General features: G+C 39.6%; 1 long non-coding RNA gene across 2 annotated transcripts; it reads right to left on the minus strand.

Annotated features, from left to right (window-relative positions):
* Positions 1-13,174: 13,174 nt before the first annotated feature.
* On the minus strand, positions 13,175-17,446 carry LOC103365826 (uncharacterized). Of its 2 annotated transcripts, XR_520639.1 has the most exons (4): positions 16,302-17,446; positions 15,776-16,018; positions 13,542-13,587; positions 13,175-13,248 (listed from the first exon to the last, which is right to left on the minus strand). It is a non-coding gene; the product is annotated as an uncharacterized LOC103365826 (long non-coding RNA). The 2 variants fall into 2 exon arrangements; XR_520638.1 differs by having other exon boundaries at positions 15,776-17,446.
* Between the last annotated feature and the right edge of the window lie 6,348 nt (positions 17,447-23,794).

Raw genomic sequence — 23,794 nt, forward strand, 5'->3', positions numbered from 1 at the left:
GGGACTACATCGGTCTCCTGATTTTGTCTGGGGATAATAAGTCAAAGGGTGAATCTACTGTCTTGGATACTCATAATGGATGTGCCATCTTTCCAGCTACCACAAACCACACCAGCAACGTCTAGGAGATGTGGACACATCGGCTCCCAGTGCTTTTCAACCTTATGAATAATGTGTGTGTCGATGAACAGCGTGTCCCCTTCAAAGGTCGCTGCAACTTCCGTTAGTATATGTTTAGCAAACTGGCAAAGTATGATTTAGAAATTTGTATCACTGCTGACGTCAATGCTGCTGCTGCTATGGTGTTCAATGTACAGGCTTCGACAGCCACCCCTACAGATGCCCCTGACACCGACACTCCCATCAGCGACTCCGCACAGAAGAGGGGCCTGTGCTGGATGTGCACAGGGAAAAAAAGGAAGGTCACCAAATGCTGCATCAGGTGTAGCAAGTTCTCCTGCACAGAGCACCAAATTTGGTGCTGCAAATCTTGCTGGAAAGACTGAGCTCCACCTCCATCTCCACCCATCTCTAGACACATACACTCACTTCCTCTTTGTTTCTCTCTCTCTCTATCTCTCTCTCTCACACACACACACACACTCTTTCTCAATTATGCTAAAAGTTAAAATGTAAACAGGTAAAACTCATTGGTTGTACTTCAGTGGTGAGCTCTCCATTCCTTTGTTGTATTTTCTGTGCCTTCTATGTTCAGTTCGATTCTTAGTGCTTATTGTGGTTTACAAAATAGTTGCAACATGAAGAATAGACGTTTATTTTGATAAATCCAATGCTGATTTGACTTTTTTTTAATGGAAAGTGAAAAACAGCACTGCTACAGTATTTTTATTATTGTTTTTACAATTAGAAAATGACATGTTTGTGCATAGACCTACAATGGATTTTTTTTTTTTTTTTTTACTATTTTTCAAAATGAAACCCTGAAATTAAAGTTTGCATGACTATTTGTGTAATGACTGGGCGTTTAAAAATTGTGGTCATAATGGGAGTCAATGGGACATTTTTGTCCTCTCGTATCCTCAAAGTGTAGTAAATTAACAATCTGTGACTACAAAAAAAATAACAATGCATCAAAATCAATTCTATTACTAATCTTGTGTATATTTAGGCCTAATCTTCTGGAAAAAAAATTCAGCCCTCCAGCATTTATTATATGGAAAATAACTCATGTTGTGTTTTTTTTTTTTTTTTCATAAAAGCTGTGACATCATGTAATCAAAATGGCATTTAAAGGGTTAATCTTATGGTTAATTATGGGTCAGAGTAATCTTATGTATATGGAGGCCCCATCTTTGAAAAAAATCCCCAGCCCTCCAACAGTTTTTATATGGAAAATAACTCATTTTATCAATTTTTCTTTTCATAAAAACAGTGACATATGTAATCAAATGGACATTTAAAGGGTTAAATAAATAAAAATATTTGGATGTTTGGTATTTTTGATTAGGACAGAAGTTAATTGAAAGCTTTGAGCAAAAAAAGTAGAAACAAATATTAATCTGTTCTGTTTTTATAGCAGTTTTTGTGAGAGGACATTTTTGTCCTCGAAATATCCTCAAAGGGTCGTAAATTAAAGCATCCCCTGAGGGTTAAAAAAGATCCACACTAATAAATGTATGGAAGCATTTAAATGAACAAATGACAATAAAGAAGGAACCATAAACTTGTTATATAATAAAGTATAAACTGCTGTTGGTTGGACCCCAGGCCATTTGGTTTAGCTGACAGGTATTTTTTTTGTATTTTGAATTTTTTGAAGATTGTTTTTTAAATCTAAAATGGACATTTTTTTTTTTTTTTCATTTCATTTGGAACCAAAAATATGTCTACTTATCAGAACATGTATTTAACATAGTATAAAAGTCTGTAATGAATACCAACAAATATTTTGCACAAATTTATTGTTACGGTCCAATGAACCCCGAAAGACCTTCTACGTATGGCAACATGAAAGTCCTGAATAGGGTTAAGAGCAGTTCAGACCCTCCCCATGCCATGCAGCCAATAAAAAGCTAACCGTTTTTAGCATTTAGCTTCAAAGCTAGCACTAATGCCACACATCAAATTAAACAAGAGAAACTTATGTAAGTGAAACAATTGTATCGACAACACAATGGACACTATGCAGAAAAAAGACTTGTGATGAAAATGTTTACTTTCTTACCTGAAAAATGTTTTTTGGCTCCAGAACAGTTTTCAACTCAGAGACAGGAGGCTTCACCAGTGAGCATAACTTGTAAGTGAGCAAGAGTTGTGTGTTGATGACATCCCCACAGCTGGTTTTTGATTGGTCAAACTGAGTGATACTGAATAAGTTTTAAGTTAGGGTGAAATCACTACAGTCTACCTTATCTGTGTGCAAGTGTTACATGTGAGCAAGTTTTAATGTTGTTAAATGTTATCTGTTTATTGTTTCTAATGTGACTATGCTGCTGCCCTCTGGGCCAGGTCTCCCTTTTAAAGAGGATCTCTGATCTCAATGGGACTAAACTGGTTAAATAAATGTGAAATAAATAAATAAATAATACAACAATCTCTTTGTTACAACTATCCCCAGTCTCCCCTATGCAAAACACTTTATTGTACGCCCACTTTTTCCATTTAAATTGAGGTTCACTTGAAAAAAATGTGAATTTTACTGCTACATTTGGTATATCGTATACAGGAATGACTATCTGTGAATATGTTTGGTACACAAGTAATCAGCAGCCATTACTGTAAATTCAAATTGAGTAATGGCAATAAATCTTTACTTGAACTATACATGCTAAAAAGCAAACTGAACTTGAATAAATTGACTTTTTTTTTCTTTTTCCTTCCAGCAAGTTAAAGGAATTAAACACGTTAAATGATAGACTTTCACAGCTACAGCAATTAAAATAAAATCCCAACTCTGGGAACAGACTAATGAAAGAACAACTCCTATAATGCTGCAATAACAATTGATGTTACACTGCCGCCTTGTGGATGGATTACAGATTGCAAAATTGTTTGAATATTAGGCTGATAAAGTGGGCAAACAAAAAATGCCTCAAGTGCAGTACCTAAGTACGATTTAAAAATGCTTGAACAGATTTGTTTTGATGTAGCAGTCCTTTAATCAGCAATACATTTCAGTGGACAATATTTTACCGTCCTACCGGTAACTGGCTGTTGCAGTTCGACTGAAGATTTCAAAATTGACATATAAAACAATAGTTTACTTGAGTAAAATTATGAAGTTATTCTCATGAGTGGTGATATTTTGTGGTATTGTTATTTTTACTTTAAACTGGAGGGGCACCAAATGTAGATTTATTACATGAGATTGAGCCCATCAGTGTCAGGTAAAGCACTCACTTTTTTATACTGTACCAGAATTTAGAATCTGGTTTCTGCGGTAACATCCCTGCACCGATAACAATGTGTTTTACCTCAGCCATCAGTAATTGGTTTGTTAGAACTGAAAAGGGCAGCAAGCTTAGTCATGAAAACAGAAAAAACTACAGCAAGCAGGAGTCAATGTCAGGAAACCAAGGAAGCACATTTTTGATGCTCTAGGTTTAAAAAAAAAACCCCAAAAACAAGAAAATGATGTTCAGAGGAAGGATCACAGTGTAAAATGAAAGCGAGTTCATCTGTCGATACAGTCGTCCTCAAATGTATTCAAACCCTTCCATTAAGGAAAAGGCAAAATTCACAATAGTCACTCAAATAACTAGAGACTGAAAAACATAATAATAAATAAAAATTTGCTAATTTATAATTTAGTGAAAAAAGACATTGCTTTTGAATTGTGGTTGACAAGACTAATTTAAAAAAAATAAATAAATAAATAAAACTGTCCCAGACAAATGAGAGCACTTTGCTGATGAGCAGTGGGTCAAAATACCTGTCAACAGGTGCACAAGTCTGACTGAGAGTTACAGTAAACACTTGACTGTAGTGATTGGCTCAAAGGGTTGTTCAACAAAACATTAGTTTACAGGTCCCATCATGCTTGTTTGCTTGTTTTTTTTTCTTTATATTTCTGTTGAACCACAATTCAAAAACAATATCATGATTTTCATTAACTTTTTATTTATTATTGCTTTTGTCACTTTCAGCTTATTTCAATGACAGGTGTTTTTTCCTTCTTTAATGGGAGGGTATGAAAACATTTGAGGATACACCTTAAACTTGGGTCAATGTTTGTGTAATTATACTCACTGCCAGAAGAGGGAGACAAAAGTTTCATGGTGCAGGTTTAAGTAAAAGATCTGAATATCTTTCACGGTGAACAACAAAAAAAATATGTACAGTATATGAATACACTGTATCAGCCACAACATTAAACCACTGACAGGTCAGGTATATATCGTAGATCATCTCGCTACGATGACACCTAAGTGGTAGGATATATTAGGTAAGTCGGTTCTGGAAACAGGAAAAATTGCCAGAATCTTAGTTGCCTTGACTAGAGCCAAGCTGCGATAGTTAGATGATTGAACATCTCTAAACCGGCAGGTCTTGTGAGGTGTTCATGGTATGCAGAGATTAGTACCTGCCAAAAGCAGCCAAAGGTAGGACAATGGTGAACTGGCATCCGAATCATGGGCGGCCAAAGCTCTGATGCTTGTGGAGAGCGTAGTCTGGGTTGTGTGATCAGATCCCAGAGAGGAGCTACTGTAACAATATAATCAGCATTATTCACCATCTATCCTCACCTGTCAGTGGCTTTAATGTTGTGGTTGACACAGAAGTACACCTGCAAAGTCTAATGCACTACAACAACTCTGTCAGAAATTCTGCTTTTACAAAGCATCCACATTTCCTGTTTTTATTGATGTCATCAAATCAAGAAAATATACATGAACTTCATATTGATTATTGAGGGGGCAGGGCACCGGACTGCATTACATTTGAAAGTGTTTCGTATATCATGTATTCTCTCCCTCAGGACAAAACATTAGGAACGCTTACCGCAATTTTCAGACTATTGAGCCCACCTGAATATAAGGCGCACCCACTAACCTTACAAAGAAAAAAAAAATTGTACATATAGAGGCCGCACTTGTCTATAAGATGCAAGTGTCCACGTTCTAACATGAGATATTTACACAGAAAGATTTTTTTAAACTTTTAATTAAATATGTACCGTAAATGCTTTTTTCTGGACAGTGCCTGTAACATGGCTGGTTAAAAAAAAAAGGTAAAAATACTGTAGCCTACCAGGAAAAGTCATTGATGGCTATCTTCACCTTTCTCCTGCGCACTAAAACCACTAAAGTCGTCTATTTCAGTGTTGGAATTGAACAGCCTCAGAATCACTTCGTCACACACTTCCTCAGTCTCTCTTTCGTTGTCGCTCTCAAAGTCACTTTCGTTTCGAGCCAAATTTGTAAAAATTGTAAAAATCCATAAGTTAGCCACATCATTGTTTAAGCCAGAGTATTCAAAGCGTGTGAAAAAAGTAGCAGCTTATTGTCTGGAAATTATATCAATGTCATATCAATATCAATGTAATGTTGTCCAGTGGAACAAAAACTGAAAGCTTCATAAAAGCAGAATTTACGGCAGAGCTGTGGTACAGTTGCATTAGATGTCACGGGAGCACCATGTAAAGCTGTTAACAAACGAATACATGTATAAGACAGGAATGTTTAAAATTTTCACTACTGTCGACTACTAAAGCAAAGAGCACAGTTAGTTGCAAAATACTCCTCAAGGTAAGATGAGATCTGTCCTTCACTGTAACCGATTTCAAATGGTGCTAGAAACAGAAACGGACTCTGAACACCAAAAGAGATCGGTCAACCTTGGAAATAGGACAAAGAGCTTGGCTGTCGAGACGTCGCTGTAGACTGGAGGTTTGTGGTCCACTCAGTGGTGCTTCAGGGAATGATGCTTTCCAGGTGATGTCTCTTCCTTTCACTTTCGTCTGTGGGGCACTTTTTGTGACACTTCGCAGCAGCTGCCTGGTGCTCAGTGAAACACACTTCCCACCCCAAGAACACTGATTTCAAATGGTGCTAGATAGATGACAATACTCTAAGCCACCATCTGAAACCAGCTTCCAAGGGGGGCACTTCTAATAAAAGCCATTCCTCTGTGGTGTTAAAAAAACAAAACAAAACTGTAGAATCTAGAAAAAGGCCAGGGAATGAAATTAATATTAACAAAAAACAGTGGAAGTAAAATTAGCATGAGTTTACAAGAAGAAATTACTCTTCATTATAAAAGACATGAGCAGGACTTTCCTTCAGTGAATTCAAGGAACATTTCAGGTAGACCAACTGAAATGAAAAGGCTGAATTGAACGAACAAAGCAGTGGTTCTGATCCTGCAGAAGATACACACCTAGCTTGATATCTGCTGTATCAAGCCATGTGCTGTAACTAACACACAGCATGAGAAGGATACTGTTGATGTGAAGCACTCGCTGATATGGCAGTATCCTGGGAGACTGCTCAGATTTAGAAGTCTGCAACAAGCACACATACAAATGATTTGATGTGAATATTTTCATATTGAGAGTAATGTTTCCTAGAAGTTTCGCATGTATTCTGGAAATAAGGGTAGAGATTGGGACGAATTGGGATGCTCGTCAAAGTTACTTTCATATGGCAAGTATTTATTGACACTAGTTTCTCAAAAGATACTTCACTTTTACCTCGAATCGCTAAAATAATCAAAGGTGCTCAGTGAACAGTAATTACATGAAATTAGAAACTAGGGCGACAGTAAGCCGAAGACAATCTTGATCAGCTAAACTGTCCCTACTTTTCAGCCAATTATTGATTGTGACGCAAAAAAAAAACAATCGGCATTTTATCGCTACATTAACTAAATGGGCCACATTGCACTCTACTCACTAGCCTCATTAGTCTAAATGAATTATGAAGAAACACAAAAAGCTGTATTTGCAGTCCAAATCAGTGAGGAATGAAAGGGCCAATAAACAAGAGCAACTAAACAACAGTTCTGAAAGTGCACGGCTCAACGCAGACTCAGCAGTCCACGACACCACTTATCAAGTACTTATGATGCAGTCTTGAAATCCCTCTGAAGAAAGTTTTACCACCCTTAACATCTTGCATGAGGAGAGCCTTAGGTCACTAATAGGCTATTCGACATGCTATATATATCTGGGACTCCCTATGAGTCAGTCAGACCTGAAGAAACCTCTTGGATGAGAGGTGAAACATCTACAAGAGCCAAAAAGAGAAGTCCAGTTGCCTTCTACTGAAGCTCCGAGGATTATCATGACCTGAATGACTGAGAATCATGAGATGAGACGTGACATGCTTTTTTTTTTTTTTTTGCAATATATTCACTCATTTTGTTATTTCGTTCTCTACAGACTCAGAGCAGACCACGTGCACGTGCCAGTATTTGTAATTCCAAAGACAGCCTAAAATACCAACAACAAAATCAACTTGTGATCTCAGCACAAGAACTATTAAAAAATCTAACAAAAAGGTACCATTTTTAGATGACATGCCATTTTGGTTGTTGACCTTTGACATGCAAACTGCTGTTTGCAACATTTACATTCAACTTTTTTGGCCTCCTGCTATAACAAATTGCAGCCACACAATCAAATTCTGTGACAGTTAGTTTGGAGCCGACTACGAGTAAACTGTCAGCAATGTCACATAAGTCAGCCTAGCAGTCGCCATTCAATGGACGAGTTCAAAGTTGGGAAAACATTGGGGTGTTCGAAAGTATTCTGCTTGCCAACAAAAATATTGGATTAATCCTGCAGAACACTGCTTATGGAAATACCACCGCCGATTGTCCAGCCAATGAGAATTTGGAAAGATGAGAGCATATTGACCAACTAATGAACCAGTCGACCTGGACACTACGGGAATAATAGAAGCTATCCACTGCATGCCATGTTTGCAGATGTGAGTTACACTTTAACCAAAAACCCACAATAATCTAACAAATACATGGCATTTATTCACAAGAGAGTAGCTCCTACAATAAGTTGGGAGAGCTATCTTCAGTAAGATGTGCAGGATGGAACTGCAATGAGTGTTACAGACATTGTTGTATTAAGTCTTGGTTCATTTGCAGGCTTTAACTTTTACAAACAGAGCAGTTAATATTTAAACAATACCTCATCTATCCCTATTACGCTACTGAATTAGTAAAAGGCACAGCAAGCTTGAAACTGTCTCTTATCTTGTTTTTCAATGGACCAAGCTTAGGGTCCAAGGCAATTAACAGCATCATGGAGACAGTAAGGGAACTTCAATGTAATGCACTCTGGGACAGTTTAGGCTCAGGTTCGTGCCCACAAAGAAAGTTTGATTCACTGGCCTGGTTTAGAAAGCAGAGAGAAGGGAAGCAGATGAAGGCAGAGTGAAAGAGAGAGAGAGAGCGAGATGAAATGGAAAACCACTGAGAAAGCGCCAGAACACCTCTCTGTCTCAATCCATTTCTCTTCAACACACCCACACGATCTGATCTGATACTTGATCCAAGCTTCGTGGATGTGTGAAGGGCCAAACAAGAACAGATACACACAAAATGCTGCCACTGCACTGTATGTCTTCAACATACAGGCTCACCCGCAGCTCTACGCAGACGTACCTCGATGAGTCCCTTTTCTTTCTGTTGCTCAGTAGAATGGAGAGTATGCTAACGCATTGCTCTCCAGCCACTACAAGGGAAAAGAAGGAAAAAGGCAGTCAATTGCTGGCAATGCAAGTCATGAGGTAGAAACACAGCCACAATGCACTGAGAGGGTGGGGCAAGGACAGGTAGTGGCCAGTTCACTGACTTGTTGCCAAGTGCTTCAACAAAGTACAAACCTAGCCAACCATTTCTAATATATTTTTTTTCCTCCTCCTGCTGGTTTTACTCGTTGCATGCAGGTGAAAGGACCACTGACAATTCATTGTCTTGCTTCAAAACCTGGAGAACACTCACCCACACACAGTCTGCCTTCATTCCTTCATGTTTACAATGACAGCTCCCACAAATACTATTTGTCTTGAAACTGATGAAAGCCAAATTAGGAAAGCCTAACCCTAGCCTCCAAACATCAGATGTGATTCACTGTGAATTTCACAATAAGAGGAAGGACAAAATCCCCACGGCATTTACGACTTCTTATCAGGCTTCAGATAAACCAAGCCAAGCCGTTTTCTTTTTCTTTTCTTTATTTTTTGGGGTCACGGATGGTTGTGCATAAGGCGAGGCCATATATGTATGTGTGTTTGCATGGTAGCCACAGTGACGGCGCTGATCAGAGGGCCTGTCTGTCCGTAGGTGTCTGGTTCCTTTGCCTGGCTGGCTCAACCCAACCCTGTCAGTTTTCTTTTTCGGGTTGTTTGTTGCTTGTGTGCCACTAGACCTGTTGTGTAATGCTTATAAAAGATTTAAAGGGACAGGAGGCCTACAGAGAGCGGTCAACGACAGATTCACACTGGAACTCTGAAGCACCCCAGGGAAACCCAAAGGGATATAAATCAGTCCTTATTTACAGAGACATAGGAATATCGTACCTACAGTGAATTGCTGACAGTAAAGAGCAGTGAAACATGCATGATGAGCAATATGATAGCTTAAAGTTGTAGTTCTTAACTTATTTACAAAGTATTACCAAATGAAATATATATCTTTCTGTGAAGAAATGATAAATCATCTGCAGGCAACATAAACTGTATACTTCTGTCTCTGACTGACTGTGTGTCTCATTATCCCATGTATTGATGTGTAGCCTCCACCTACACAGTCTGACAGACTGTAGCGCTAACTCATTCATAAGGAATGACCCCCCCACAGTGGTGAGGTGACTGGGAGAGCCCCAGCTTCAGCGCTGATGCTAAAAATCATCCTCTTCTTTACAATTATCTTTCCAAAGGAAAAATAAAACGTCAGGGATAGTATAAAGTATGTTTTACTGTCAGCACATTTAGAATAGAGAGCGAGAGACGGATACGCTGACTGGAAGCAGGAGCTGCAATGCAGACCACAGGCTGCCACACATGCTCTTGCATCATCTCAGAAAGGTAGTATCTTTTAGATGCTGGACTAGAAGCCATAAGAACATAGAAAACCTCTTGTCTAGGGATTTCTGTAAATCCAGAGGTTTCCACCTTCAACATAAACACACAGGTATCAGAGTGTCAGGCTGTGCAGAAGATGCTGAGCAGCCCTTTTTTGCTGACAGCTGAGAGTGAATGGGAAGACTGGGGTACACATTTTGTTTTATGAGCCCTATAGTTACCTATATTTTCTAGAAAGTGATGGATTTGTCACTCTAAATTCATAGGAAGCTTCCTGGAGATGACTGCTATGAATAACTGGAAAAGAATGACACAGAATCCTATTGGTCTGCCTTTAGCTCATTACTTCTGATTCAATGCTAGTGCAGACTGTGAATGTGAATTTTTATCTAGAGGCAAGGATATGGAGAACAAATAATCCAAAAAACACACAGGTACTTTCTTTGGCTTAAATAGTTGTCTGTAAGTTATTAAGATTTTACTAGCTCTTTAATAAAAATTCCTCTTGAAACCAACATTTTCTTATAGAATTTGTACACGTTCAAGTTCTATTACGCACAGTTTTTGGTACCTGTAAAACACTGTGTAACCAAGCCCTGAGATTAGCCCACTGCATCATAAGAGGCAGGGATGGTCAGAAATGTCATCATCAGACATCAGACTGCAGAACTACAGACAGCATTTTTCCCTATAAAAACATTCCTGAAAACTATCAGATTCATCACTTACCAGCTTTCTACACCCACATAGAATACACATGACCATTTTAACAAAAAATCCACACTTGCATTTTCAACAATAAACAAGTGACCCCATATATAGACATGCTTTTCATGTATCCACAGAACAGTGTTTCTGCAACTGAGAAAACCTTTGTATAAGAACAGTGCTTCCCAACCAATCAGTTGTTCAACTCCAGCTACTTGCTTGTTTTAAGCCAATAAAGTACTGCTGTGCAGCTTGTGGAGCCAGAGGAGCTCCTCCCATCCAATGAGAACCCAGCTTTGGCACAATGGCCTGTGATGCATCAGCCTTCGGAAGTCCAGTGCATGTGAACTGGAGAGAAGCCAAAGCAGAGTCACCAAGAGAACAAGGTAAACAACTTCTCTCATTCGCCATGTCTCTTTCTTCTATCTCAGTTTTTCTCTCCTCTTTCTCCCTCTCTCTGATCCTGAGCCATGACATTCTAGCCCCTTCGGTTTTTTGCTTTCTCCAGGAGAGAGACCGATAGACGGACAGATAAACAGAGAGAGAACGAAAGATACAAGCTGTGTACTGCCTAAAGAGAAGTCCAGCCCAGAAATGACTGCGTCACCATCTTTGTCTCTCCTAACTACGCAGGAACAAATGTGTCTTGGGAAGGGTTTTGCCAAATCCCTGTGGCCCTGGAGGGTGAAAACAAATCACATGACAAAAGTGCCACAAGCCACAGACTGTCATCTGATAGCAACACACAGCTGGATCTCCAATAGCTTCTGTTTTCATACATGTCTCCCTCTCCCTGTGGATGCTCACTATTTCCTTTAACTTCATCGACAGTTAACAACAAGAAGTAGACCAGCGGGCAACAGCTTGAACGCATATATATTAATAATTATATATACACATATGTGACGGTATAGAACATGTTCTGACTGAATCCAACAACAAAACTTATTGTTTAATTTCATTTGACATACAGTACTGTCAGCTGGGATGCATCGGTACACGCTGGCATATAATGGTGTATGTAACATATAATACTGTTTCATAATAGGTCAGATGACACCATGCAGGATTGTATTCACCTATTTGGACCAATATAATCATCCGTACTCCTGGAGGTGATGGTGGCAACAAAAAAAGGCGATGTTCGAACACCTCGATAATTCTCGGCAAAACATTCCTTACTGAGCTTCGGTGTGATATTAACAACCCTCCAGAATATTCTTTTCTTAACCCCTTTGACGCACCTCTGTCCACCCAACGCACACCTTGCCATGCTATCAAAACAAGACCTAGTGGAACTGTGTCACATCTTCAGCATCCATGTTGAAACTCCGTTACTAGCTCACAGGAACTACACAGCACACACACACACACACGCGTAACAACGACAGGCAGAACACATCAAAACTACCAAGGAGGAAGAGGAAGAGGAGGAGAAAGCCGAGGTTGTCCAAAAACACTGTATCCACTTCAGGTGGAAAACGACTGACGATGACTCTGGGCTTCTGTTATCTCAGCTTCTGTTTCCCCTGACATGAAAAAGTGACGTAGCAACTAATCCAAAATCTCTCTCTCTCTCTCTCTCTCTCTCTCTCTCTCTGACTTGCTCTCCCTCCCTCTCTGTATCTCCCTTTCTCTTCCTTTCTGCCTCTCAAACACACGCATTTTTGATTTTCATCTTGTTCCAAGAGCAGAACTGCTATTAGGTTGCTACTTCGAACTAACACATAGAAGCAGAACAGACCCCACACAAATGCATACGTACGTGCGCGTTCGCGCACACACGCACAGCTGTGCACACGCACGCACAATCACGCTATTCTGTCTTCCTGAGTGTGACGCAGCACTTAATTCTCTGTGCTTTTATACCAATGTTGTGGCTACATAACGCAGCTTCTTGATCAAGCTGAGACACAAACACACTTGCTAGCTGCCACAGAAGGCAAGTGAGCATGAGCAGACTGCAGTTAAAGGGACCCTACCACCATGGCTCCCTGTCCCCCACTCTGTGACGTTGCCATTCCCCCTATGTCCCTTATAATTGGGTCTCTCCCTCTCCGTTGCCCTCCTCTCTGGCGCTCTCCTCTCTGCTCTCGGCTAGAGACACACTCCGGCTCCTCTGCCTGTGAGGCTGAGCTGACTGAGCCTCCTCGATCACCTGACAACCCACTGGTTTTAAAGGCACATCACCAGCGTGCGTATCAGTTGCATAAGCACTCAGATTGTCTTTTGGCATTTTAATACTGTCTAAAAGGAAATTTTAATTTCTCTCTGAATTTAAACTGGATGTAATATTTACATGGTACTTGATTTACGTTGTTGTGTGATTGTGTTGCTGTTAATACAGCAAACTGTGATGAAAAATGCACGCTGTTCCACATTTAGTGTTTCTACAGTTTGCCTTAAACGCAGAGCAAGACCAAAAAAAAAAAAAGTGAGATGACTGACCATCGCAGCTCCACTCTGACACTTCAACTCTGTGAATAGACCTACCACTTGCACTTCGTCTTTCAGGGCTGCCTACCACAGCTCTGCCCTAAAGGAAACACAAAACAATGTTTTATTCAATGTTTTTATTCAGAACAATACTGTCATCTAGGTAAGTAAAGAAAGACAATTTTTAAAAAGATTAATAAAAATACTATAAACTAATACACAAACAGTATAGTATTAATGCTACGCTGTTGTTTTGGAAGTAAACCAGGAATGTAGCTGTATCTTTAAAAGGACTGTGTTTCTGTTTTATAAATAGTCTGTTTTAGTTCAGTCAAACATTAGCAGGGTTTATTTTAAGAATTCGGGTTACAGTTTATCCGATTGTTCACATACCTTGATCAGATGATTCTTCATTTCTAATGTTAATGAGACGGCGGCACTGCGGGAAGATGAAAGGACAAAATACAAAACAATAATTAAAATTATCAAATTAATTCAACTTATAAAGTGGATATGATTCAAGAGAAAGTGTGACTACTGTATTTGACAAGTCGCTCCAGCTGAACTTTATAGCATTCCTGCCTCGTGAATGCTAAAGCAGCCATTCTTCTCCACTTCTGACAAATGGTACAGATTCAAACACCACAGAACGTGACAAGACAAATAAACAACTATTACGTACAATATTCTCATGAAGATACTTAGAAACTAAGTATTTCTCAATATCAACATCCATGATTAGTCCAGGGAAAAAAAGATAAAAAATCAGTGCAAACAATAGAACAAACCATTTCCAGCAGACTAACAAGGGAAACAAGCTTGGTTCTGTCTCTTTTATGAGCTTGTCTATCTCAACAAGGCTGTGCCTATTAGGTCTGTCTACATTTCTGAAGCATAAAGTCTCCTTTATATGCTAAGCTCAAACGAAAGCTTTGTCTCAGTTAACAATAGGGAAACAAAGTTTTTGTTTGTGTCATTTCACCACCACACCTATTTATCACAGGGATATAAGGTAATAAGTACATTCAACAAGTGCCTTCAGAAATAATTTCTAAAAATTTAAAACTTGGAAGACGGTGCAGTGTTTAAAGCTAACATCATAACTACCCAAACTCAAGTGTTGAGCTGCAGTCAATTACGTTCTGAGCATATTTTGCATTCTGCAGTGTTATGCTATTGGTCGCCTGCACTTTATATTTTTATTGATATTTTAAAAGCTTGGCTGAGCTATCAAAGCACCAACTATTAACTGTATTTTGATGTCTTGACATTCCCATTATCTTTCAATCACAAGTCTTGGTTGTCAACCTGCATTTTGTGCGGCGGTTAAATTTCCTTCCCTAAAGCACTTGTAGCTTGTGATGTCCTAATTCCCCGCTGAAGCCCAAGAACATGAAGCTTACAGCTTCACCTTACAGGACTGTGAAAGGAGAGCATTGCTAAAAGAATCAGTTTTCACCCTCGAGCTATATGGGAAATGTAAGGGATCTGAGGGATCAAAGCATGTTTGCTCTGTGCAGACTGGTAGATGTGGAGGGTATTGATCTGAGGATTGAGGTCTATCTGCTCCTCTAGAATAAAGATGTCCTCAGTCTATATGTGCATCTTGTGCAAGACAGCTACAATAACACGAAGGAATATGAATGCAAGCGGAGCTTTTGAGGGAGTTTAATGCTACATTTCTGTTTTTTTTTTTGCTAAGACGATCAGACAACATTCAAAGAAGAAGCATCCCTTTGTATATCCTTTCAAATACCTGATGCATTTAATGTATCAGGTTTGGTTCTAATACCTTGTTAATTTTGAATGCATGTCCTGGTTAGCAAAATAAAGGGAAGAATGGTTCAAAAATGTAATATTTCAGGTGACTATAGATCTAAACAGAATCTTTAAGCTGCAGTTTTTCGTTGCCTTAGTTACATGCTAATGATGAAAATGAAACGTAATAAAAAAGTTTAATAAGGACTTTCTGGACTAATCAATAATATCAGTTTTTTTTTTATTGAATGCTTTGACATTTCTCTATTTCTATTATACCCATATCCAATCGATACAGATATTCCAGTATTGTTGACAACTTGGTTCCAACATATAGCAAGCTTAAGCAAGCATAGGAAGTTCTACTGTGACAGTGGCTTGTATTTTTGCTGACAGAGACACGCTACAGCTTTAAAGATACATTCAAATGTCTGCTATTTATGCTCCTCATCCAGTGGCCAGTGTGTTAATTTTAGCCATGTCATCTATCAGCCATGCCTGTTCCACTTCCTAAACCTTAATCTCTCTCTTGGAAAGGTGCCCAGTCAGCTCCATTGATATTGTTTTTGGCAGTAATGGGAACAATGGGCAAAGATCGTAAATCCAGCCACATACATATTTTGATCTTGTGCAAAAAAATGTCTTAATTTTGCATTGTTTTCTGTTATTATCTGGTTTGCAGTCACCACTCAGAAGCATGTCTATGTCAAACACTGGCCACACACTGCTCTTAAATACTTAAAATGCGTACTTGGTTATTCATCTTTTTGATTGTAATTGATACAAACAGGGTGCTGCTGCACTGTTGTGGCATTTACTCTGCACCAGATGTTGCAGACTGTGTTGCTGTGAAATGTGCTGGTTCTTACCTTTCATGGAAAGTTGAAAGCAAGGCCTATTTTCTCTCTGTGAAAAGAGGAATAGCAATATCAACTCAGACGGCAATCGGTTTTAATTTCTAAGGTTAACGCCGAATGTTTTCCCTTACTGTGCCTCTTAAGTAGTTAGCAAATCAACTGGTCAAAGGACTGCAGTTATTTTGAGGTTTCTGACGTCGAGAGATGTTCTGGCATTTCATTTCCGAAGCACAACAGATGGATGTACCAGTTGTTCTGTCAACAGAATTATTAGGTACAAGATGAACAAAAATATACAGTCAATGGCTTTTCATTTAGATGTGTAAGCTGCTGTTCCACTCTCACTTTGTAGTGCTGCATCAATACTTCCCATTAAGGTCTCTCACTCATTCCCAGAACACTGTTTTGGATAACTTTCTTGCTTTGGTACAAACTGTTCTCTAAGCTTGCACAAATGCGCCATCCTGTGTTAAATTGGGGTATTGCTTTCTAAGGGTTTGTTTACATCAGGAATAAAAAGTGCGTATGACATAGAAACCTCTGGATGGATGGAGCTGAGTCAAGGCGCTGGCACAACAGGCACACGCACTATAGATTTAAAAACAGGGGAAAAAAAGAGCCTTTACGCACAATGCGCATTGAAAAATCAACTAAGTGACAGATCTATTTCTGTAAAAGAACAATCGAAGAAACAATCTTACATAATTTCAACTTCATACACATTAAATGGCTAATTTTTCTTTTCATTACACATTTCACGGTTGAAAAACAATCTGTTCAGATGGAAACAGCACTATAAACACAGCATGACGCACTCTGACAGGTGCAATAGTGGCAAAATTAAAAGTCAGCAGAATATCTGAAAAATCCCCTGAAAGAGTACTTTTTCCTATATGAATTAAATTTCTTGATAGTATACTAGTTTTTAAGTATTTTTTTATACAGTATTAATATATTTACCTTCTTCTTCTCCTTTACTTAAGTTTAAACTTACTAAATCCTTCTGCTCATACATTGGACTTTACAGGCTAAATGAAACAGATTAAAGCCTGCTCAGCTGAAAACAAACTAAACATTCATTTTGACATGGTCAATAACAACATCTACCTCATAAATCAAACCATTACGCAGTACCGCATGGATACACAGACCACTCACTCCTGAGGTAAATTGAAGTGCGCAACATCCTCCTGCAGCAAACATCCAGCACACCTCTCCATCCCATCCAACTCTTCTGCCCTCTCGCTGTCTCCGAGGAAAATGAGCCTCAAATCCGCACAGGCATGTTTTATAAGGCAGGGGGAAAAAATGCTTTGCTTATTTCCGGGTAACGTTGGGAAAGAGCGCTGGAAACTGCGCACTACATCATGATAATCAAATCACGGTCATGCGTAATTTTAGTGGCCTCTCATATGGAAAGACATTTTGTACATTTAACAAGTGAAGCACGACAACATTATGTAAACATCAAACAGAAGGAAAACTAAAGAGGCACATTAGTAAACATTACTTAAATGGCCCACTGCCCACTACAGACGCACAAAATCACATATATCCATACAGATTATTATACATATTCACCGGAGCAGCCACTGGATGTAAATAAACTGCTTGTCTCGGAGGAAGAGGTCGCTCACCGGCAGCGGCTCTTTCGCAACACCACCACCGCTCCCTGCCCCGTCACCGCGTCCACAACCTCCCGTCAACCTCCTTTGCTTGTTACTGAATCCAGAGTGGTCCCCTGCTCTAATGAAAACCCCTGTCCATCGACATTTTCACAGCAACACAGCGACCGCCACGCCCACCCGCACACACCCCCGTTTGCTGATTGGACGACGCTCCGAAATGCGTCGACACGGTCACGTGCTTTTGACGCATGTTTACAAACAGGCGCAGAGCGGGTTGAGCGCGCGGACCCAGCAAGCGGAGTCACCGCCGGGAACTTCCGGTTTCGCTCGAATCCCGTTGCTGTGGCCTCCTAATGTCGTATATAACAGGAAAACATTTTAAGCTGGTAAGAATATACGATTAATATGCAATTTCACGGCTCCATAAGGCTGTTTCTCAGTAAATATGTCTAATATCGCAGTCTTCAATGGAAAATTGAGCGACAACTATCATGATGCAGGACTTTACAACCGTCAAGTCATTTTAATGTCAAAGGCACGTTTTTCTTAAATTTTATACACTCAATCAAATCCCAATAGTATGATCTAGTATTTCATTATAGCGCTATAAATGCCACAAAAAATGAATGAAATATACATAAACTCTTTTAATATTAATAATACATAAAAGGTCACCAGGTATGCTTACAAATAGGGTAGCCTATGTCCCCTGTGCCTAAGACTGAATCATGAAGAAAGTAGAAAAACATGTATCTATATACACAAGGTGTCTCAAAAAAGCTTCAAGACTGCTGACACAAAAGATATATTTCAAACCCAAACTACAAGTTTTCCCCTTCGAAGTAATCCCCCTGGAGTCTAACCACTTTCCCAGCCTTCTCTGCCACACCACCATGCACTCCTGGACGGATTCTTCCGGGATCCTTCGCAGCTCCGTCATCACAGCCATCTTGATGTCGTCCAGGTCTTCAAAACGGGTCCCCTGGTGACCCCTTAAGCTTGGGGGAGAGGAAAAAAAATCACACGGAGCCAGGTGGAGTGAGTAGGGAGGTTGCTCCAGCACGGCGATGTTCTCCTCAGCCAGGAACTGTGGGATGCTCAGGTCATTGTGAGCAGGCGTGTTGTCATGATGAAGCAGCCACGACTTGTCCTGCCACAACTCTCACCTCTTCTCGCACACCGAACAAAGCAAACGCCGCAGGATCTCTTTGTAGACGTGCTGGTTGATCGTCTGCAGGGAAAAACTCAATGTTTGTAGTTTGGGTTGGAAATATATCTTTTGTGGCACCAGTCCTAGAACCTTTCTAACACACCTCATACAGCAGAAATTATACCCATTTTATTTGTACATTTGCAGTTATTGTAGGAACCAAAATTTAAGCCATTTAAGACCAGAAAACTTCAGACTTCCAGTCTACTCTTTAAAGTGTGACATTATATTACACAATATTTATTACTAAACAAGCAATAATCAAAGTTAAGAGCTTGGGGTAAACATCCTTATTCATTATTAACTAAGAGTAGTTAGACCTGAAAGTCTGCTCATCTGCTTCATTGTGACAGTATGAGTGTCCTGAGGCCTTTACTGTGAGGCAGGATTTGGGGTTAGAGACGTAATTCAAGGTTTAACTCTGGTGGTCGGGACTGCAATACACAATGGGACAGTGATACTAACAAGCCTATTAATTACACGTTCACAAAGTCTGCAGTCTCATCATGTTGGATTAGGCTTATAGTTTGTTCTTCTTTTGAGATATATGTTTCATTAGATTAGATTAGAATAGATAGAACTTAATTGATCCCTTTGGTAGGGTACCTCAGGGAAATTGTTGTACTAGCAACAACACAACACCAACACAACATTAGTAATAATAATAATAACAATAATAACAACAATAATCATGGATACAGCAACAGTGCCAAAGTGCCAAAATATTGCACACAGTCCGGTGATAGAGCATGATGCTCTATCTCACCCCAATGTCCTCACTCCTCACCCCTCGCTCCCCACCTTTCCCCGCTTGCTGCTCCTCCCCCTCCCCCCAAGCTCAGAGTTGAACAGTTTGATGGCTCGAGGGACAAAGGAGTTTTTGGTCTTGTTAGTTTTGCACCTGGTGAGGAGCAGCCTGTCGCTGAACTGGCTCCTCTGGGCGATGATGACAGTATGAGAGGGTGGCTGGCATCGTTCATGATGGCCAGCAGTTTGTTCAGTGTCCTCCTCTCTGCCACCGTCACCAGGGAGTCCAGTTTCATGCCCACTGCAGAGCTGGCCTGCCTGATTAATTTGTCCAGCCTCGATGCGTCCCTTTTTGATGTGCTGCTGCCCTAGCACACCACGGCGTAGAAAAGGACGCTGGCGACCACCGACTAGTAGAACATCCGCAGGAGTTTCCTGCAGATGTTGAACGACCGGAGTCTCCTCAGGAAGTACAGCCTGCTCTGTCCCCTCTTGTACAGGTAGTCTGTGTTGCATGTCCAGTCCAACTTGTTGTCCAGCCACAGCCCAAGGTACTTGTAGTTTTGTACAAGTTCAACCTCATGTGCCTCAATCAGAACTGGTCGTGGGCATGGTCCAGATTTCCTGAAGTCTATGACCAGTTCCTTTGTCTTTGAGGCGTTGAGCTGCTGGTGGTTTTCTCTGCACCAGACAACAAAGTCGTCCACCAGACTCCTGTACTCACTCTCTCTGTCATCCTTGATACACCCCATGATGGCTGTGTCATCTGCGTACTTCTGTATGTGGCACAGGTCCGAGTTGTAACAGAAGTCAAAGGTGTACAGGGTAAAGAGGACTACAGACGTGCTCACGTTTGTAATTGGCCAACACCACCACTACTACTTTAATGTCACAGCTAGAATCAGAAACCCTGGGTTGACCGACTGAGTTGATAACCAGCTTCGTGAGACCACTTGCTGTGACTGTGGTTGTTAGATTAAGTGAAACCAGATAATAATAAGACATCCTGGGTATGCTGAACTTGCTTTAAAGCAATGTGATGTCACATTTGACTGGACACTGCTGGCAACATAAATAGCCAATCCCTCGACTGTCATCCCATTTTGGGTCAAAGTTTGCTAATTGTGTTTGGTGCACAGAAACATAACATCCATTCTTCTTCGAGCCCACTTCCAAACAGCAATAAAAGCAAGGACCAAAAAACAAATAGCCTGCATTTGGGAGACTACTGTGTTTATATCAGAACCAGTTAATAGTAAGACACAAACTGAGAAAATGTTTTAAGTAAGTCATTTGAACTGCTGGGGTAGAAACAGCTAATAGTGGTCTATTCCACTTCCAAGACTTCTAAGAATATGCACTGAATATCTGTAAATCGAAATGTGTCACCACAATCTATTTTATGTTTCTTCTGGTGCATATAATAGCCTAATACAGTAACTTATTCAATTACAGGGCTGTGAAAAAGTATTCAACGCCATTCAGATTTCTTCTGTTTTTGTGTATACTAAATGGGGTCAGACCTTCAAACAAAATCACAAAGACAAGCTAAGGAAACACAAAAACAAGCTTTAAATGATAATTGTATGTAGAGAGACTAAAAGGTATTCATTATCAACAGGGACTGTATGAAGAAGTATTCACCTCATATTAAATCCAAAAGAACTGCAAAACTGCATTTGTAATTGGTTGCTGCTGAATTAGAAACACTGCCAGCCCTATTCAATCAAATCATCACCTAAATAAACCATTTGCAGAACTTCAAAGTCACTAAAAGATCTCTAAAGGAGCGCACTGCCGTAACGATAAGAATTTCCAGAGGAGATGAAGAAAAGGTTGTCAAACTCGACAGGGTTACAAAGCTCTGTCTAAGGTTTTTCAAGACTCCACAGATTCACAGTGATCGATATAATCTACAAACTGAGATGACTTGAAACAACAGGGAACCTTCCCAGTATTGGCAGATCTTAAAAAATTCCTAAAAGGACACAACAGTGACTAATCCAAGAAGATTCAAGGAAAACATCCAAGGAAGTGCAGGCCTCTCATGCCTAAATAAAGGTTCGTGTTCATGGCTCCACTGTGCAAAAGACACAGGGCAAAATTATCTTAATGGGAGAGTGATGAAGCGAAAACCACATTAACTTGATCTGAACATCTTGATGACCCTCAAACCTTTTGGGAGAATGCGCTCTAGATTAAAGTCCTGTTACAGCTGATGTAAACTTAAAGAATTTTCCAAAAAGAACAGTACGTGTACAGTCAAGCAATGAGGTGAGGGTGCATTGTTTTGGGATTTTTTCTTGGCCTCAGTGTCAGAGCAATCTGACATAATTTTTAGAAACAATTCTGCTCTTGGACAGAAAATTCTGAAGAACATCAGGTCATTAGTCTGTGAGCTGCAACTCAGGTGCAGCTGGGTTGCACAAGACAATGAACCCAACCGTAAGAGTGACTTCACCTCTAAATGCCTAAAAAGTAATGAGTTGAGTGGTTTAGTCAAAGCCTGGACTTTAACCCCACTAACATGCTGTGGCGTTTACAAACCCTCCAATGTGGCTGCACTAAAGCAGTTCTGTAAAAAAGAATGAGTCAAAATTCCACCACAGAGATATGATCTCTGGGTATCAAGATGTTAAACATGGTATATTTTGTTTGAGGACTTGATACAGTTCAGTTTGATATACACAAAACATAACAAATCAAGTGGGTTGATTGGCTTGGTATTGACTACTCGTGTCTTAATTTAGTTAGTTATTTATGCACAAACAGAGTTGCCATTAATATTTATGTATAGTGTGTATAGAGTTTATTTTCTCTAATTTTTATTTCTCAATAGTTTTGTACGCAGATAGCCAGGTGCTAATTTTGGTATATTATTCTATTTTTAAAGCTTAACTTGACCACGCCTCTGTGAACAAGTGACAACTAAGCTTGTAAAGACTGATAATCAAGTTGTAGCAGTGTTTTTCATACTCTGTGTTAAAAATACATTCTAATAGATACAAATAACCAGGGACCATCAGTGATGACTACCAGTAGCATCATCATCATCATCATCAATGCTATTGGGCCAGTTCAGATTATAGCTCACATGTGTATGAGAGGGGACTAAAAAAACATGTGGAAAATATTCTTGTTTGAATGGAGCTAAAATTCTGCTTGGGTCATGTACATTGTATTTCTAAAATTACACAAATTCAGTTTCCTATGGGTTTCTTGTCACTTTGTAGTTTGCCCCTAAGGCCACAGCAGGGGGCATCCTAACCCAACAATATCACATTCGCCTCACTTTCCTCTGCATGCTTTACTCCATCTACAGTTTGGAATGTGTTCGGATGCAAATCAGTTGTAAAATGTTGTGTGTGTGTCTATTTCAAAGTGAGTAACATTTTTGTTGCAAAACTATTTTGACACTAATAGTAGGCCTTTTCAACAACTTAAGAATTTGGACATCAAATGTATTGTTTATGTGGAATTTGTCTGTGGCACTGATTTTTGTGTTTTGTAAAATTATCATTATGCTGCAATCTTCTGCATGCGCATTTACTACAGTTTACTACAGGGTGTGATGTGCTTTCTGTGGACCGTTGCATCACTGGAAAGAAGAGACAATGCTTTCCAGATTGTTTCCTACAGCAGATGTTGGTAATAGACAACGACGGCACGGAGAAATGTGCAGGAAACAGACGGGATATCAGTTCAAGTTTCCGTTGTTATTTGTTGTCTAAGTGTCTATGGAAACAAAATTCATTTATAAGTATTTTTATTACTTTATAATGCGGAAAAGTCCCTCAGAAAATTCTAAAGTAATACCCTAAGTGACTTAAAAGGAGTTTGTACAAAGAATAATTTAATCACACTCACATGACAAGAACCTGTAAGAGTAAGATTCATGTTGGAGTGACTTTTGTAAAAAAAAAAAAAAAAGTCAGTAAAAACCGACTGTTAGGTGGGACAGTAACACAATGTCTCTGGTCACTCCCTTGTGTGCACATCAGCCAGTCAGGGCCATATTAATCTTACAGAGGACACCTCCCTTAATGTGGATTGCAGCTTTAATGCTGCATAGTATATTTCCCATGATGCATGTTTTTTCAAACTATGTTAAAATATCTCAAGTCCCCCTCCTGTTGTTATGCATTCCTGTTGTCATTCATTCCCTACGTACCCATAATAAGGATGGATGTATGCAGCACACTGAAAAAAAACCAGCCTTGCACTGCTGCTAAGGTGCCAGATACATTTTTTTTTCCTGCAAGTTAAAGTGCCGCATATTTTTAAAACTTCCTGTTAGACACCATGTATTTGTTCCTTTATGAGTATATTGATTGGTTGCTAATATAGGTACAACAGCTTATATAGTCTTGCAGAGTTGTGTTAATTTCCAAGTTAGCATTTAATGTATTGTTACTGTAGGCAGCATATTATTCATTATGGTCACGG

This window comes from Stegastes partitus, unplaced genomic scaffold (genome assembly GCF_000690725.1).
Source record: "Stegastes partitus isolate 25-593 unplaced genomic scaffold, Stegastes_partitus-1.0.2 Scaffold20, whole genome shotgun sequence".
NCBI classification, from domain to species: Eukaryota; Metazoa; Chordata; class Actinopteri; family Pomacentridae; genus Stegastes; species Stegastes partitus.